This window comes from Falco rusticolus, chromosome 3, assembly GCF_015220075.1.
Source record: "Falco rusticolus isolate bFalRus1 chromosome 3, bFalRus1.pri, whole genome shotgun sequence".
Classification (NCBI taxonomy): Eukaryota; Metazoa; Chordata; class Aves; order Falconiformes; family Falconidae; genus Falco; species Falco rusticolus.
Genome location: NC_051189.1, coordinates 103,822,701 through 103,841,736, shown reverse-complemented (window position 1 = coordinate 103,841,736; position 19,036 = coordinate 103,822,701). Strand labels below are relative to the sequence as shown.

General features: G+C 46.2%; 1 protein-coding gene across 1 annotated transcript in view; it reads right to left on the bottom strand.

Moving 5' to 3' along the window:
• Window positions 1-19,036, bottom strand: part of SAMD11 (sterile alpha motif domain containing 11) — a 128,016-nt gene that overhangs the window by 59,373 nt on the left and 49,607 nt on the right.

The window sequence follows — 19,036 nt, the reverse complement described above, 5'->3', positions numbered from 1 at the left end:
GGTATGCAAAGGAGCATTAGCAAGTCGTAACTCCACATGGGAGCAGATACCACAGGGCTGATAGGCACACACTACAGGCTTTGAATTCAACTCAGTCCACCCACACAATTCGCAATTCGGCAGGATCCCAGGAAAACATGGCTTTGCCGGAATACCTTTGCAGAAGGCAAACGGAACACCAAGGTGACATTGAGAGGAAAGGGGAGAAAGACTAGAGATAAGGCAAACAGGCTACGACAGCTTTTAGTACATCAAACTGTCCCCAGGAGTTGTTCCTTTTGTCTTAGCGCACCAGAGGTTTGAAGCAGACTGCCTTTTTGTTCTGGGCTTGTTCTACACCTGGCGCAACGGGAGGTAGCTTATAGCTGGTGCTCAGTCTTAGCATGAGAAAAGAGAGTGAAAGGTAACCAGAGCTGCTTATGAAAAATTGAGATACCTTTCTGTGTAGGTAAAGGCTTTAAGCATTTTTTTAAAATGCTGTAGGCCAAGCTGGCCCCAGCAAATATAGCTCCACGCAGCTGCAAGGACACTCGGGGACTATGTGGACTCTAATAAGGGACGGACTTGTGTAAGGCTCTGCTCAGACCACAGAGGTCTTTCTACCACCATGTTGGGTCAACAGAATAGAACACCAGCTTTGGTTCTGCAGCTGACAACTCTCCCACCTCCAGCTTACCCGTGACTTGCATGAGATAGTAAACAAACATCACTTTTACAAGAGACCCTCCTGAACCTCCACAGAGCAAAGCCCAACCAACTGCTTTCATCTCAATGCCATTTAATAGAGGTAGTGAAAGTTTAACTTTTAATTGAGTTTCAGTTCTTCAAGTCCTATGCTATTTACACAGTGCTTTAGCCAGGAAGAAGGACTCTGCCCAGCTACAAGCAATTTTCAGAAACTAGCTGCTGCTGCTTACTTGCTACCCTGGGCTGCGGCACTGCAACTGCGCTCCCAGCCCTGACACCCCACTGCCTCAGGTTCGCTGGCCCAGCGGGAAGGCAGAACACCTAGCACTGCCACAGGCTGTGGGACACCTGCTCGGTCCATGTACTAAAAGTTGCAAAACATGAGCTGTGCCTCCAGCCTGGCCAAACCCCTTCACAACTCAGTCCTGCCCCCAGCCCTGAGGCGAACACCTCAGCCAAATCGCCTTCACCCACACCAGCAGGCAGACATCTACCTCAGCCCTGCCCCATCCACTGGCCACAAAAATCCTAGAAAGAGCCTGGCAAGTTTCTCCACAGAAAACAGCTCTCTGAAAATTCAACCAACCACTCACCCTCTGCTGAAGGTGAACCGCACAGCACGCTCCTCTCGGCAGAGCAGCCCCGGCGCCCAGCAAACGCCCACGGCACCGCGGCACAGGGAGCCCCTGTGCTCGATTAGTGCCCACACCTGGGCAGGGATGCTGGTCCTCTGCCCCGTGTTTCAATGGCCTTTGACTGACTGTTCCCCCATTCCTCAGTCCCACTCCTCATTCTTCACTCCTACCTGTCAGCTACAGACTTGTGTGCCCACATCCCGTGGAAAAGGCCCAGCCCAGCCCCTACCAAAGCCCATCTCGCAGGCACTGGGTCTCCATGTCCAGAGCTGAGCAGCGCAAAGCGCATCCTGAACAAGTGGCACAGCACAGAAACGAGACCCTCAGCCCAGAGTACAGGGTGTTCTCTGTGTGTTCAACCTGCTCACCATACAGGACAGTGTTTTGAAAAGACAACAAGTCTCTTGAGGAAAAGGATGTTTGTTCCTCTGGGTTTATACGCCACCAAACTCGCTCACAGGAATCCTGTCATAGACAGAACAGGCAACAAATTCATCAGCTCAGGGCCCCAGCAGGCAGAGCCAGTGCAGGATTAAAGATCCTTCCCTCAGAGGGAATACAACAGGCAAAAGAATATCCAGCTTTGCAGGACCCAGGTCAAGCGTGCACTTTGGGGAGACCAACATACATGCAGTAACACCTAAAACTTGGCTGCTTTGTCTGGCATAGTGAGTGATGCAACTGGAGGCTGGGACCTAGGCTCACTGGAAGGGAAACTGGAATGGGTGTAACAGCATTCCCACTGAAGTCCTCACCAGCAAAAGCCCAATTCTTGCATGACCTCAGCGGGAAGGAGCCCGCATCAAGGGGAATGCAGAGTTAGTCCTTCGCATGTAGAGGATTCCCCCACCTGTGTGCTGAAGGCAGTCATTCCACCGAGATGCTCACTTGCAGCCCCAGCAGGGCAGAGTCACGCTCTGCTCTTCCTTTGTCTTGTCTCTGAGCCGCTGCTGGGTGCCTGTTAATGCAGGCACCCCCCCAAGACATGCACTGACACATGCACACACAATCAGATTAAAGGTCTGATCCCTTCCAGTAGCATAATATTATATTTTAAAAAAACGGATTAGAGAAGGGGGCTTGAGCAAGATACAGATCTCCTGAAAGGTCAAGGAGGAGACAAATAGCCTTCTGTAGGGCTGCAGGTTGCCATGGCAACGTGCAGTTTGCATGGGTTTTGGTAATTAACGGTTTGGGGACCCACAGTAATACAGGTATGTTTCCAAGCAGCAAGGGAACATGTTCTGAGGCATGACTGCCTGGGCACTTCCATCTCACGACAGCAGGTTTTGCTCTTGCAGTAAAATGAAGGGTAGAAAACAGAGTATGTACTGTCAGCAACTCCAGGGGGCACGTGGCTGGTTGGCAGTGTACAGATTTGCCTTCAAACTGGGAAGTGACTCCATGTAACTGACAGTCTTGTAAGACCTTTCTTCTGCTATCTGGCTCAGGATGGTCAAAGCTCTGATCACAAGACATTTTTCAGTATTTCTGCTATTTTGGTGGGCCAAGTTTTAGGAAAGAACTTGTAGCACTACAAGATTTTTGAGTCTGAATGTCAAATCCAATAGACATTTAACCTCAATACAGAACATTAAAATTCACCCTTGTCTGGTACCTGAACAGTGAATATAAACATGCCTAGTAAGGATAATCTCCTGATTATCCTGTTGCTCACTCTCTATTTGAATCCACCATCCTGTTTTTCCAACATCATACTTAGCAGCAGCGGAGAGGAGTACAAGGTTACAAATTTGGAGGATCTTGTGTGGCAAAGAAGTATGTGGTGACTGCTGATAAAGAAGTGAGATCCCATCTTCAGAAAGCTGTCCCTCCTACTAAGAAAGAAGGGAAAGGTAGCAGGTACCTAACAGCACTGTCGAACCCTCAAGGCCAACTCTGCAGCTTTGGGAACAGCTGCAAGTGGCACAGACCTCATAATGAACCTGGCCTCATAAGGAAGACACTTTAACAAGGAGTAAAGCTGGCAGTGGTGATGCGTGCTTGTTTATGACTGTGCTCCACATAGCATCGGAGAAGTAACCATCCCACCAAACATGCCATGTATCTATCCTGCCTTTTCCTTGCCCATTTACCCACTGAAAAGAATGTCCTAGGCTTTTGCAAGCTGCTTTCCATCCAACAGGATTCCCACCCTGCCACAAGGCTGTGTCCTGCTGCCAAAAGCAACAGTAGGATAAGTGGCTGGGTATTATTATGAATTGGGCAATTTTCAAAACCTAATGAAGAGAGGGCACAGGAGCAACAGATCCATTTACTAGGAATGCAGGAAAGCTGTGATAAGGGTTTTGCCTAAGCCACAGGCAACTGAGCAAGCTCACTGGTACACCACAACTCGGGCCATGCATGCTGCAAGCAGCAACCACAGAGCTTTTAAGGACAAGTACAAATGGCTCCTTTACCTGCATGTAATATGAAATGAAATCTGCTCTCTAACAAAACGGCCATTTGACCTTGGAGGGTATTTCTGAAAACACTGGACACTTGACCTGTTACACTGGCAGCGAAAGAAAACTGCAGGGGACCACAGCATAGAAGGCATATGCCACAGGTTCCATGCTAGGTGCAGGAAAAAACAAAACAAGTCTTTCTCATCCTCAGACCTCACATCCAAACCCAATGAACACCACTGTAGGACTCTGGGAGTACAGTCAGGACACCACAGATACAGATCAGAGCCGACAGTCTAAAATTCCCTGTCACAACCCAATGCTCTGATATAAGAAGACCGTTCTGCAAAGCAGCAATGAGATGTACTAATAACTAATGGCTGCAAAAATTACCACTGGAGGAAAAAATACATTGCTAATGTTCTCTATGAATGCTTTGATTGCTGCAGTGTCTATGTTTAATGGAACTAACTGGTCCTCTGTCTCTCCCAAAGCTGGTTGTTCTGATGAGACTTTCTGTAATGGCAGTATAATGGTCCACCAGTGGTCATTTGATAGCTGCAGTGCTTACAGGAAAAGGCACTCAAGGAGACAGACAGCCACATCAACTGGTGGAAACATCACCCAGACAGAAGGTGTCTATTTGGGACAAGATGTCACAACAATCCATTGACTCATCTGTGCAGTCCGCAGCGAAGCACCTGCAGGACAACAGCTAAACCAGCAGGACTATCATTTCTGGCACACACTGCATGAGCAACGTCATCTAATCTAGTTAATGAGCCACAACCTGTGCTCAAGGAAGGAGAAGTCCATCATAGGAACTGCCACTGAACTGTCAGACTTGCTAACTGTGGCCATCCCTTGGGATGTATAAATGAATTAGGAGCAAGCCCTTCCAGGGACGCTGTGGTAATCAGACATGCAGCAATCCAGTGCGACCAGCTTCTGGGAATGATAATCTTTTCTTGAGCAACATCTGCACCATAATGCTCTGACTGGCACTGTTTGAAGCCAGCAGCTATTGCTCCAAGATCCCTTCTGGTCCTGTCTTGTCCCCTGGTCCTCCTGCTGACCAGCATTTGGACCCTCACTCCCGTCACCTCTCCTCAGTCTCAAATGGTCCCAGCAAACTAGTCCCTTACACCTGCTGAAAGCCCTCTTCCCAGCCTGGTTCTGGAGCCAGCCCTGCCAGCACATTCAGCATGCAGTGACTTACAGAGGGGACTAGACAAACGGAGCAGACACCTCAGTCTCTTGGCCCCTCAAGAGAGGGTAAGCAGAGAGGTGCTGACAAATGCCTGGGCTGCCCTGCCCCTGTACGGCACCAGAGTGCAGACATACCACCCTTGGGATCCTCCAGAGGTGGCAGCTTCCAGCAATTGTTAACCCAAGCCGGATTCAGACTGGGAGCAATGCCTTTTAAATGTATTTCATTTACAGACATTAGCAGCAACTGCATCTTTAACAAGGAGAAGGATGAGGAGACTAATGGATGGAGACAATTAACCAAAATATAAATCAGTGTCAGAGTCTCTGCAGTTAGCAGAGGCAGCCAGGCGCCCGCAGGGTCTGGTGATTCTTGCAACATGCTGCTCACAGTGACTGCAAAGAGTGATTGCAAAGAGAGGGAAGGAGAGGGGAAGGAGAAAATTTGGTCAAAATGTAAATAATTTTCAATAGTGGCTGCCTCCCTGTTTGCTGCAGCCCTCTCCAAATAAGGAGGCAACAGTAACCTCACTACAAAGGCCATGCCCCGTCCTCCCCACAGGGTGAGCCAGAATGCATGCCTCCTACTGTCTATCCTGCCGCAGGCAGGGTTTGCTCCACCCATGCTCTGAGCTGCAAGACCACATACAGTAACCTTTCAGTGCTTGGTATCAGGCATAAAAAAGTGCAGGTCACTCTGCAAAGGCGGTATTTCACCTGTGGTGCAGCACCACTCAGCAGTACCCAAAAAAGGCTGCTCCAATGGTTAGGATACTTAGCACAGGTTTGAAACTCATGCTGTCATTGTTTTGCTCCAGTTTCCTGCCCAGACTTCGCTGGCTTGTCGGTTAACCACTTCGTGCTGCTGTTCTCCATACACATGGGGATGCACAGGGGCACTGTGTGAGTGAGAAGCATTAGACACTAAGAGGCAACCTGGTACTTCACAGCAGGAAGTTCCAGATGCACCTGAGATAAAAAAAGAGGGAGTGATATTCTCAGTAGACACAAAGTTACAGAGATTCAGAGACTGCAAGACAGTTCACTGAGAAAATGGTGAATTAATCTAGCACTGGACCAGACAGGATAAGTCTTTTCATAATCATTAATCAAATCAAAGGCAAACTGGGAAAACCCAGTCAAAAATGTATGACTGTCTTTGAAGGGATGCAAAGCAGGAGATTGATGCCAGGTTTGGAGAAGATAAGAGACTCAGAAAAGTAGCATGGGAGGAAATAAAACCAGAAAATATTTCTTTTTAAATATGTTTCACTGGCTCTCCATCCCCTTAACGATCACACAGTAAGTGCAGGGATTATATTAAATTTTACTGATCAATACAGTTGCCATAAAACTGTCCCGACCCTCGGTCCCTCCCTACAATAAAGAAAAAAAATCCAATATGCAAAAAGAGGAATGTCAGAGCTTGCAGGGGATAAGATGCAAGGACATTGATTAAAGCCAGGGAAAGTGGGAGATCAACACAGGTGTGTGCCCATGCATCCTTCACACAGACCCTCCTGTGTCACTGAGGAATACACATGAGGTTTCTTTTCCTTCTCATTCCCAGCCTGACCGGACACAAGTTCAAGAGTGTATTCCAATGGTACCTCCAGCTCAGGTAACAGAGTCACAGACTCCGTTTACTCTGCAGTGACTTCCTTCTACGCACTGTATGCACCCATGCCAGCCAGGCCCAAGCACCTTGCCTGGCCAGGTCGATATGCCAGGAATGACAGAGACTTTGCAGCTCCAAGGAGATGGCAACATTGCCAGAACCTGCAGAAGCACAAGTGACTTTTTCTTCTCTGTTGACCTCCTCTCCCCTCTCCTCACCATCTCCTCAAAAGACAAGTTTCTGGTGTGAGGATGAGACCAGTGTCACAGTCAGACTGTTGTCAGTTACTGGCTGCTCACGGCTGGGATGGCTGTACTGTTTGTGGGGTGAAAAGCTGGGTGGCTGGCCAAGCCCAGCTAGTGGTGGTGAGCGGAGTTATATCCCACTGGCACCAGGCACACAGGGTGCTCCCCGGGGCTCCATGCTGGGGCCAGCCCCGTTTAATGTCTTTAATCAATGATCTGGATGAGGGGGTTGAGTGCACCCTCATTAAGTTGGCAGGTGACACCAAGTTGGGTGGGAGTGCTGAGCAGCAGGAGGGCAGGAGGCTCTGCAGAGGGGTCTGGGCAGGCTGGACTGATGGGACAAGGCCAGTTGTGTGAGGTTCAACAAGGTTCCATGCCAGGTCCTGCACTTGGGTCACAACAGCCCCATGCAGCGCTACGGGCTTGGGGAAGAGTGGCTGGAAAGCTGCCTGCGGGAAAGGACCTGGGGGTGCTGGTCAACAGCTGGCTGAACATGAGCCAGCAGTGTGCCAGCAAGGTGGCCAACAGCATCCTGGCTTCTGTCAGAAACAGTGTGGCCAGCAGGACCGGGGCAGTGACCATCCCCCCATACTTGGCATTGGTGGGGCCACAGCTCGAATCCTGGATTCAGGTCTGAGTCCCCCACTGCAAGGGGACACTGAGGGGCTGGAGCGTGTCCAGAGCCGGGCAGGGGGCTGGGGCACAGGGCTGACGGGGCGCAGCTGGGGAGAGTCAACCTGGGGAGGAGGGGGCTCGGGGGGACCTTCTCGCTCTCCACAGCTGCCTGACAGGAGGGTGTAGCGAGGTGGGGTCGGTCCCTTCTCCCAGGTAACAAGCGACAGGACAAGAGGAAACGCCTCGAGTTGCACCAGGGCAGGTTTAGATTGGGGATTAGGAGAAAATTCACTGAAAGGGTGTCCAGCACGGAACAGGTGCCCAGGGAAGCGGTGGAGTTGCCATCCCTGGAGGTATTTAAAATACTTGTAGATGTGGCACTTAGGGACGTGGTTTAGTGGTGGACTTGGCAGTTCCGGGTTAACGGTTGGACTCAATGATCTTAAAGGTTTTTTCCAATCTAAACAATTCTATGATTTAGCAACAAGCAGTCAGTGTGAGTGTGTTGCTCAGGGCTACCCAAACTGGAGCACACGCCCAGGGACAGGACAAGCATGTAAATCAGTTGGTGACTGTGTGAAGGGAATAATGAGCTTTTTATGGAAGCCATTAAAAGCAAAACCCAGATTGGTCTATAAATACTGTTGCATCATTATAGCTCTGAGAAACCACCTTATGTAACAGCACAACTATGTGAAGTCAGGACCGGTATAAAATAACCACTCAAAAGGCTCTCGTAGTTTTTAGTTAGCATTTTTTCAAACCCAAAACAAAACTAATAACCAATTTCCAAAGAAACATGTGTAATGCAGCTCAGCCCTTGAAAAAAAATCCACCTTCTGTCTCCCTACCATGCACAGGTAAATCTGGGGCTCATTAAAAGGACCCAGAAGACAGACATGACCTGGGATCACTGGCTGTTGTGCTGCCGCAAGAGAAATACCTGACCGCAGCTCCCACATGAAATGCCACCAATATCACTCCTTTTCCCTTATCCTGCAATGCCCAGCCTCTGTGGGCCATTTAATCACAGATTCATTGATTTTAAGCCCCAGAAAGGACCATTATATCTACCTTGTCTGACCTCCTGCACAGAATCTGTCAGAAAATCACCCTATTGTACTCCCAGTTAACAGTGGCAGCTCAGAGTGAAAAAAATGTGTGATCTGTGTCTCTGCCCACCAAGGCGCAAATAGAGACCCTCCATCTCAGAACCCCAACCACACTGAATTGAGTGCTATGGGAGTAAAATAATCTGCTCATTCCCAAGAGCTGATGAATCCTCTCAGCTTCTTCCTTACTAGCATGTAAACCTTCCCACCCAGATGAAAAAAAGTACATTTCAAAAGATGACCACTCTGACTCCCTGCTGCATGCACAGCATCAAATCAGTGCAGGATTAACCACCTTCCAGCCTGGCAAAGCTGAGAGTCATCTTGGGATAAGAAATTCTGCAAAATAACTTTCTCCTCAGCATGTCTTGGTTCACTCTGGCATGGCCTTTGAGCAGACAGGCAAGGTCACTGACTGTGACACTCCCAGGCAGTAAAACTAGGGTCACTGAGTCAGCAGAAACAGAGAAGGGATGTGGATCAGGGAAAGCTCGCAGCTCAGACCGATCAAGGGCTCTTCCCCTCCTCCCTCACTCCTGCTTATCACCTTGCACACAGCTCAAAACATCCAGCAACATCTCCCTAATCACACAGAGCACAGCCAATACCTCTCCTCTCAGGTCGACGGTGGACAGAACAGCCAGAGCAGGGTAAGACCTAAAGCTGGGCACAGGAGGATTTGGGTCAAGGATCTGAAGGCTCTGATCAGGTGACTAATAAAGAAGTGGATGGGGCTGGGGGTGGTGCAAGGGGGGGCAGCAGAGTTTGTTTCACTGTTAAACAATAGGCGGCATGACCCGCTGACAGGCTGTGTCACTTTTCCATCAGAGATAGGCAGATAAACCCCAGACAAAGAAGCTGGATGCAAGCAAGCATATGTATGTGCAACTCTGAAGAGCAGAGGGGTTGCCGCCTTCCTCCAGACCACTCTGTGCCTTACTGCCTCTCCCCATCCCACTCGTCACACTCTCCGACCTCTCTGGCACAATCTGGGCAGCCTTAGCTGCTCCAACCCGCCACTTCATGAACTGCAATTTGGCAAACTGCTGGGAGGCAAGCTACGTTATGATGCACTTTCTGGCTCCCTCTCCTTATTCCCAAATTAATTTCTAACTTCTCTATCTGCTGCAAAAACCTAGACCACTCACTTACCTGGCAACTCACATTTGTAGCCAGCGATGTGTTCAACAGCACTTTCACACGCTCAATCCAGTGCAGACTGGCCCTGTTGTTCAGGAACCCAGCTTAGGGCCCAGTAAAGCTAATGGAAAGACTCCCAGCTACCTCCCCTGCCACAGCGGTAAAGCTGTACCCTGCCAGAATTTTGCACTCTAGACAGAAGCAGAAGCATGACTTCCAGCAGGCAAAGCTCAGGGCACAGCTGCCCCTCATTCCTTGGCCTTCTTGGTTATATCTTTATTGCTCAGTCTTTTGGTTGCCTTTTAAAACTTCGTCATTGATAAAAAAAACCTCTCAGTCACTCTCTGTCCTTCTTAGACATCAGTCTTGATAGACCTTTTTTTTTTTACCAATTTACCAACATCCCACTTCTGCCTCTTGAGCATCTCCACCTTCTGACAAGATGCCACCCATCAGACACAGGCAAAAAGGGAAGGAAAGGGAAAAAATGAGGAAAGGGTAAAGAGGAACAAGGGAGGGGTAAACAAGTTTGACCAACTGGAGGGAGCTGAGAGGCCTGAAAATCCCAACCCCAACTATGGGCCATACAGCCCTAATTCTCCCTGCAGACTTATCTTGAAAAAAAAAAGTATAAAAATAATCTTGCAATGTCCCAAGCAAAATGCTCATAAAATTTCATTAATACTCATGACAGTTCATAAAAATGATCAGTAGAGTTGGCAACTCCAAAATTAGGTGTAAAGATGTTTTTATTCTAATCCTGCTTTGTCATTCAGCTCTGCAAGACCATAAATAAAAATAAGATGGAACTACACCACATTGATGCTGGACTGGAGGTGGAAGAGATAAAGCACTGAGATGAAGTGTAAACCCAGTCTATCACTGCTGGCACCTTATTCCGAGAGTCGGTTTTGACATGTGCCCATCTGCTAAGGTGCCACAAAAGCACTTGACAAAGGGGATGCCCACGCATTTTAGCCTCAGATTTCCCCTCTTGTCTACAATAATGCAGATAGGGCTTCTGAGTTTGGAAAACTCTCAGACAGGCCTAACGCATCTTGAATCCTGCACTTCCACCACAGTTGTAATGTTGGGAGCCAAAAAGCTTACTGTGCTGCCGGATAAAGGAGCACAGGGACTTGAGAAAAGGAGGAGCTCACAAAGCCTAAGAAATTAGGAGAGCCTGAATCCAAGTAAGGTAGGGAAAACCTTAAACACAGTCAGTCACTTTACAACTCCTCCATCACCAGCAGGATACACCGGCCCTCCAGATGAGACACCTCACCCAGACTTGTAAATAGTACAGGGATCACAAAAGTATGGTGTAAGCACTGTGCGAGACCGTCACTGGGAAGGTACAGTTCCCGGGAAGCACCTTTCCCCTGTGATGCTTGCATTGCTGCAGTCTTCTGAGGCAAAAAATATGAAGATCTTGTGCTATCTTCCTCTCATAAGGACATGGAACCCACTACCCCAAGGTGGCAAGAAGCCTGAAGGTTAGTTACAGACTTTTCTCCCACCTGCCGTTCTTTCTTAGTGCCAAAGTGCAGCACCCAGTTACACACAACTAGTCCCTTGAAAACATCTTCCACTTCTGCCTTCCACGCACACATTTGTTGGGCAGCAACCCAACACAAATTCACCAGAGTCCAGAAAGATTTTCCGTAACAGTCCATCTTCATCAGTTCATCTGCCACAACCACTACAAGTGTCTGTACGTTTTTTCCCTGAACATCCATCAAGCCCATGCTATTGATCACCCACCCCTCTCCCCGAGCACAGGCTGAAGCTCACCTTGGCCACTAACAAAGGAAGTTTCACTAGGAGAATAATGAAGGCAACCATGGCAAACAGAAATGCAGTTGGAGGGTGGGGCATTGCATACTTTTAACACCCCCTTATTGTGGGTCAAGTGCATTTCATGAATACCTAAAACCGTCTACATTCTGCTCTTCCCTGCCTCCTCACTATACAGACCGTGTGAGTCAGCCTCCAGTACTCCCTGCCTCATGAACTTCTGCAGCTCACATTGGAATCCTCCCTCACCCTAGAGCTTCGAGGTCTCTTTGTTTTCCCTTCCATCACTTCCCAGTGGCTTAGTGTGTTCCCATGTGTTGTGGTTTAACCGAAACCAGGACACCATGCACATTTATAAACCCTTCTTCCAGTTCCCTGGTTCGTCCGTAACACCAACCTAATCATCCCTGCTTACCCCAAATTTCCCCAAGTTCCAAGGTCTCCCACACTGGATCTCCAAACTCGTCCCTTAAAAAGCACTTCTGGAACTCTGTTCCTTGTCAGAATCCAAGTCACACCCACAGCCTCACTCTCTGAGCTAAGCAGCTGCTCCTGCTGCATGCGTGCAGTGCAGGGAAAAGCCAAACAACTCCTCTCTGCCTGCAGCACCAGGCAGCCTGGAGGTCCTGATTTTTCTCCTGACAGGTTTTTTGGCACATTTGATTTGCACCACAACCAATGGGCTTGTCCTGCTGACATGCAGAGCGTTCCATGAAGTTTTGGACTTGTCTAGATGCCGCGTTCCAATGTGCCTCGGTAACAGAATGTTTTGCTCAGCCAATAAAAAGAATGTGTTGCTGACACGCAGCTAGGCGCCTAACGGATAGAAGGTCTCTTTAAATCTCCCAGATTCTTCTCATTTTCTCAATTCATTAAGACACTTGCTTTGAACTGATGAAATATTAAAATACCCAGATGAGTGATTTTTGAATGGGCGATAGGGTATAAGTTTAGACAATGGACAGTGGCAACCGATGAGCTACAACAATCACTCACATATCCAATCTATTAAGGACAAGACAGACATATTCACAGTAGGGTGTGAAAAGGGAGGTCAGAAAACCTTCTATTCCAGAAACACGCCCTTCAAGTTTTGATCCAACGTACCATCTAAAAGCAGAAGGATACGATTCTCTTTTTGATCACTACATGCAGCTGAAATACATCAAGAATGCCTCCCCAAAGCTGCAACCAAGCTTATGCATATCTCAATAATATACCAGGGTCTTAAGATGCCCTCACATGCCCGGTTTATCCAGAGTCCTTTCAGCTGCCCTACAAAAGGTCCATTACACTCCCCCTCCCATGATAGATACCCTAGAGATGACAACACGCTGGGGATAAATACGAAGAACACTACTCTTGAATAAACATTCCCTCTTTCCTTGTAGGTATCTAATAGCTTTTCTCACCTATCTTATTTGAAATATAATTCTATTCTTCTAGATTTAAAATGAAAGCTAAACCTAGTTTATCAGCTACCTACTCTGCTCCATCACTTCTCTGAATCCCTGCTAGTACACAAATGGTCTCCTTTCCCCAACCCCAAATGAAGCTTCCTGGGAATGAATATATGAGCAAAAAGTACTGCTAATGAAATAATTTTTTCAGATCAAATGATACTTTTCAGCAAACCAATAGTTACTCATTTTTTCCTCCCTGTTCATCCACTCTTCTCTACAACTATGTTTGCTCCAGAATCTACATCAATAAGGCATAGATAAGGCCTTGTTTGCCTTTATCCCTACAGGAAAGGGAGAAGCAAAAGCTACCTGTAACTCTGCTCTGCATGCGTCCTTGCAAATCCCCAGCCTAACACACTCACGTGGGCCATGGGGAACATCCTGCCAGCAGCTTCTGTGGAGTCCAGGAATACACACAATGTCTATGGCTAAATTTCATCAGTGCCTTCCAGCAAGGTGGTATCAAGAATGACTGACTTTGCTTCCTGCCAGTAGCAGTCTTTTGTGTGTGGGGGTGTGTTTAGATCCACAAATAAAAGGAAATATTATACTCTACAGCATAGAGCCAGGTCTGTCCTGTTGCCACCCGAAGTCCCCCAAAAAGCAGCTGACGGAACCTCGCAGCTCCTCCTGGTTTATCTCAGCATCTATGCTTTCGAACTTCATATGGATGCTTCGTGGCTGATGAAACGCAAGCAAACCAAAGGTTGCTTACAGGGTTTTTTCTACGGAACTGGAGGCTTAGCTCCCTAGCTGAACATTCCCAAATGCTCTTCATTCAGACACAGAACGTTCTTGTTAATGTCTATCAACTGTGTGGATTTGCTGTGTATTTACTTTACTTCTCTTCTCCCAGTTAACAAAGAACACATCCATTTACTAGCTGGGCAACTATTGTCCATAATCAAACAGGTATGTCACTGTTTGATGAACAAACTGAGTTCACCCATCTGGAAAGTCTTTTCCTTTAACATATTGTCTCCACATAGCCATGCCTTGACTGCCAACAACAGTGGCGTTAGCCAAGAGCTTTCTTCTATTTATTGGCTTTGCCTTCAGGAAGCATGTCCTGGTTCACTGGTTTAACAGTTACAAAGGTGAGAGCTCTTTGTATATGCCGCCAAGATGAGGATTAAAACATTTCCTTAAGCAGTCTATGTATGTCCCAAAGCCACAGCAGAAATAATCTGGAAGGACTGTATTCAGCCTCATGTGAAGTAAGTGTCCTCCTCATACCAGTCCAGGAGTCACAGTTAATGCATTCTGCTGTATTTCACTGGGATCTTTTTTAAGCTTTCTGTACTATACAGTCAAGAGTCAGCTTCACAGTTGTCCTCCAAAGTCATCATGAGTTATGGAAACAGCTCTGCAGGTCTATATACAGTATCTCATCAGTCTTCTCTGCCCTGACTTAAGTCAGATGGGCAAATTCTGACTCCTTCTGTTTAGTTTAGCTCACTATCAGCTTTTTCAACTGGCGCTGCTGCTTCAGCCCTGCTGTGCATTGGTGTCGAGGCAGGAATCAGTGCCTGACAGAAGGGCAAAGGCAGGCCCCCTTTTGAAGGCACTCTTGTCCCTCTGCCACGGTCTGATTTTTCTGCTGTAAGTTAAGAGGCGCTTATCTGACAAATACCAGCTCTTTTAGCAGCAGATGCTAAAGACTGCAGGGCATTAAGGGATCGCATCCAGCTTCCAGCTGCTAAAAACTTCGTGTGACCTTTTAGTACCTACTTCAGGTCTCCTAGATTAAAAGGCAAAAGCTTACTAGGATAAATAAATAAATAAATAAATAAATAAATAGACAACCCAGAAGCCATCCTATATCAATCCTTACAGGGCAGAGCAGCAGGATGCTCTGGCACTTGATAACCTTACCTGTACCACACAGCAATACTTTGTGCTGAGTCAGGATCAGCCTTGACATGTTCAAAACCATCTACTTTTCAATACTCCTCTCCTGCTTTCCTTTTCTCTCCCTGTGCGTCTTTCCAAAGGAATGCGCTAAATCAGTGAATTTCCCTTTAGTTTGCTTCTCCTGTCCCATTTCCCATGTATTTTTCATCTGCTTCTTCCACTTGGCCTCATTTGTTTAATGCCCTCTTCTTGACTAACCTGTTTCATTCCTCCTTAAATACAGTTTTCTAAAAAGCGTGCCGCTGTACCACGTAGACCAAACACATTCATGTAACAATCCAGTAAAAGCACTGCAGTTTAAACTTGGTTCTGGCTGAGCAAGGGTTTATACCAGGGTTAAATCAATGTGGAAAGGCCCACTAAGTATGTTAAGAGTCAGATTTCAACAGATACATACACAGGCTCTTGGCCAAAGTCTGTCTGCTTAAAATACATTCTAATATGGTTCATGCCCATTCAGAAAGGCTGGTTACACACCACTGTAATCTTTGTTTAAATTGTGGTTGTTAAATGCATTTTATTTACTCTGGGCAAATGATGCTTTTGTTTCTTTACATGTCCTTATGCAGCCTTCATGTGACATGCACCTAGATAAAATTGCCCCCTGGGAGGCCCAATAAGCTTGGAGTGTCCCCTCAAGTGGATTTTTTTCTTATGGCAGTAAAGAGACTCTCTTGCATGCTCCTGCCTCTGTCCTTTGTCACTGTTTTATGCCTGCACCAGCACAGGACTTTGAAGACAGAAATGCTACCTTGGATAGTCTTCAGCTTGCTTACCGTGGAACCAAAAGCTAAAGCATGTACCTGGACGTCAAGATGCCCAGATCAATTCTCCGCTATGCTCCTTGTCTTTGTACCCAGCTTTAACCAAATCACATACCACCTTCTTTCCTACCAGTCAGGCCATCTTTAACAAGGGCAGCAGTAAACAACTCTGGAAACAGAAATGGTTTAATTGCACTGACAGCCTCTTGAAATTCTCAGGTGGGCAAGATGTTTATTCCATACCCAGCTGCATCACTGCATGGCATTAACATGCACCACCTCTTATCTATTTGTCACTCACCTCCCCGAAGTTCCCTCAATACATCAAGTGGCAACAAACAGAAGAAAGATCCTTTTCCTCCCTGGAACTCCTTTCTATTCCACAATTTATTTTCATGAGATACCTCAACCTCAGAAAGGTAATCCTGCCTGTGGTGCTGAGCAACTGTGACTCAGGCTTAAATCTATGGGAGCAGAGAGCAGGCATCTTGTGGTGGAGACCAGGCTTTAACCTTGTGTTCACTATTTCAAAATAACAACTTTAACACATTCCAGCAAATTATTCCAGGAACAGTATGTTCATACAAGGGAATTCTACCTTAAAAAGGAAATTTTAAAGGAAGACTAGTTGTAAACAAAATCTCAAACCTGCATGAACTTCAAAGGTTAAAAGGGAAGGGAGCAAAGCACCTGGCATGAGAAGGAGAGATCCTAATCTCCCCTTTCAGGGCAATTCCCCTATCTTGAGCTGTTGGTTCTTTGCATATAGAATGATTTGTACCAGGTTAAATGCCTTTTTATCCAGGGCAATGCAGGCAGAAATTCTAAGGTGGCTCAAGCCAATGAATCCAGGTATCCTCTGACAACTTGGAAAGGAAGATCAAAGACAAACTTATGACAAAGAGGCAGGTAAATTAAGATGGCAGTTCTCAGACCTGCTTGATTTAAAGTAGCATGGTGACTGTGTATGCATGCAGGTGTAGTGCATCATAATGATTTCCTGGCACTGGTTTGGGATGACCTGTGTTAACTGCCATGGGCTGAATTTGCAGGTCACTGACAACAAAGGTCAGTTAAACCTTTTTGCCATCCCATGATGTATTTTAGATATGCCAGATGTCTTACAGAATGGTGTGGCAATTTAGGTTGCTTAAACATACAACCTTTTTCTGTACTGACATACAAGCACACAAATTTCTTTCTTTCCCACACAGTGTAACACATTGTTCTCTTCTGAACTAGCGGGATGGGCACAATTTTTTTGTATTTGGGACTAACTGTTTAATCTCCAAAAGCAAAACTTCTGTTCCCAGGAGGAACTACCAATGTTTCTGCCAGGACAGAGCTAAACTGAAGGGAACAAACACTTAAGCCAAGGAAGCCCAAGAACTGTACTTGCTGAAATAAAAAATCAGACCATTATTTTATTCTATGCATTGCAAGTTCAGATTTTTTTTTTTTAAAACAGGAATTCTAAAGGTGTTTGCACCCTTAACTTGCTATTGTGCAGAATCGTTGTTCACGTGGCTATTAATTAAGGCTTGTGTCAGCACTTCCATTACAAACCTCGGCCTTTTAGGAGTTTATAACTTAGTCATAAAACCCTGCTCTAGGCTGAAATCATGGAAGGGTCTGCCTGGAAGGAATCCATTCTTTTGTGTTTTAGAGTCCCAAAAGCTTACAGCAACAAACCAGGGACTTTATTCTAAAGGCTGCCATACAAAAAACTTCAGCTGTTTTTTACAGAGTGCTGTGTGAGATATGCCTTCTCGACTGGCTTCTAGATGCTTACAGACAGGGTGGGGTTTATGTATTCTTAACACTGTAAATTTTAGGACTTACTGGGTTTTACGTGTCAGGGCCAAAGTCTGCGCTTACTTAAACACCAGTGAATACCTCTGCCCTCACTTGTTCCCTAATGGAGTATGAATCAGTACTGATTTGCCACCCTTCACTCCCCACTGCCTCCGTTGAGCCTCATGGCAACACCAAGACTTAACTCATACTCTAGTACTCAATTAAATACAGATGGACGTGTCCCTCCAGGTGCAAAGTTTAGGCTATAACCTTCACACACCAATGTTGCCAACAGAACAGTCCTAATTATTGGCAAAGTGGGTATGTGTGAATGGGTTAAAATGCCAGAGCACATCTGTCCTTCACTTCTCTGCTGCCCACTTTCACTCTTGTGCCACAGGGGTTTTTGGGAGCACACAGAACAGGGGCAGAACTTGTTAGCACTGCATTTGAAGGGCATGTGATGGTGATGGAAGTAATTTCTAATACTCCCTGATTCTGTCAGTGATGCATCAGTCTTGCAGATACAACAGAAATGTCCACATCAGCCGCAGCACTGATAGGTATGTCTCCCTAAAGCTCTTAAACAATGTTCTCTTGAGCAAACACTGTATTTGCTGCACCGAGTCTTACACATGTTAAGCCTTGTCATAAAAGTCATCAGCTAAACTTATTTGCACTCCCTTGTCCAGACAATCTGATGTCTCTGGAGTATGAATAATTTCTTGAAACGTTCGTGAAGTACCTAGTGTGCAGTGGACACTTCCACAAGTATAGTAGCAGCAGCAGCAGTTGTAGTAGCAATAATAGCAACAGTAATGTTTTCCTACCATTTATAAATATTTAACTGAACAGGAAGTTTACATAAAGCATCAGAAACTACCTAGCAAAACAAAAGTTATTAGTGGGCTGCTATTTGCAAGCAGATCCAATGGGCCAGATCCTGATTCCTATAGTACGCATTTATGTATGAAGCACCTGCAGAACCAGATTCTGAACTGTTCTGCACCCTATCTAGTTCCTTCTATATTCCCCAAAAAGTTTCACAGCTGCACAGATCAATTTTTCTTGTTCTAGAAAACAAGCAGTACCTGCCAGGCTCTACTATTTCACTCTGATGTGGCAATTCAGTATAAAAGAGAAATTTCAAAATTCCAGTTTTTCTAGTACAGAGGCAAATTTCTGCAGTTCTATTTTTAAAGGATTAGGTAAGTTTATGACTACTAGCAACACATACAGAAAACACACTATGTTCAGGATACCAACTGACCCAGAGGTCACAAAGGACTATTCATGTTTGTAACTGGGTACCTTCAGTTTATGAATTTCCACCTTCTTAGGTTATCTGTTACTGCAGGAAACCAGACTCCAAAACCAATATACCAGAAAGGTTTTGCAATCCTTCTCACAATTCAGACTTCTATGTCATTCCTTTAATTTATTCTTTGTAAAACACGTGTAATTTTCTGAATGTCAACTTTTTCCTGAGCTGACTTGTGAATACTCTTGCACTGCATGTTTGCAGCTGTAGTTCAACCCATTCATGCTTCACATTGCGAAATGCAGAGTCCTATTGGCTCCAAGACTTCATACTTCAGCACCTACATGCATAAGTTTTTGCAGGACCAG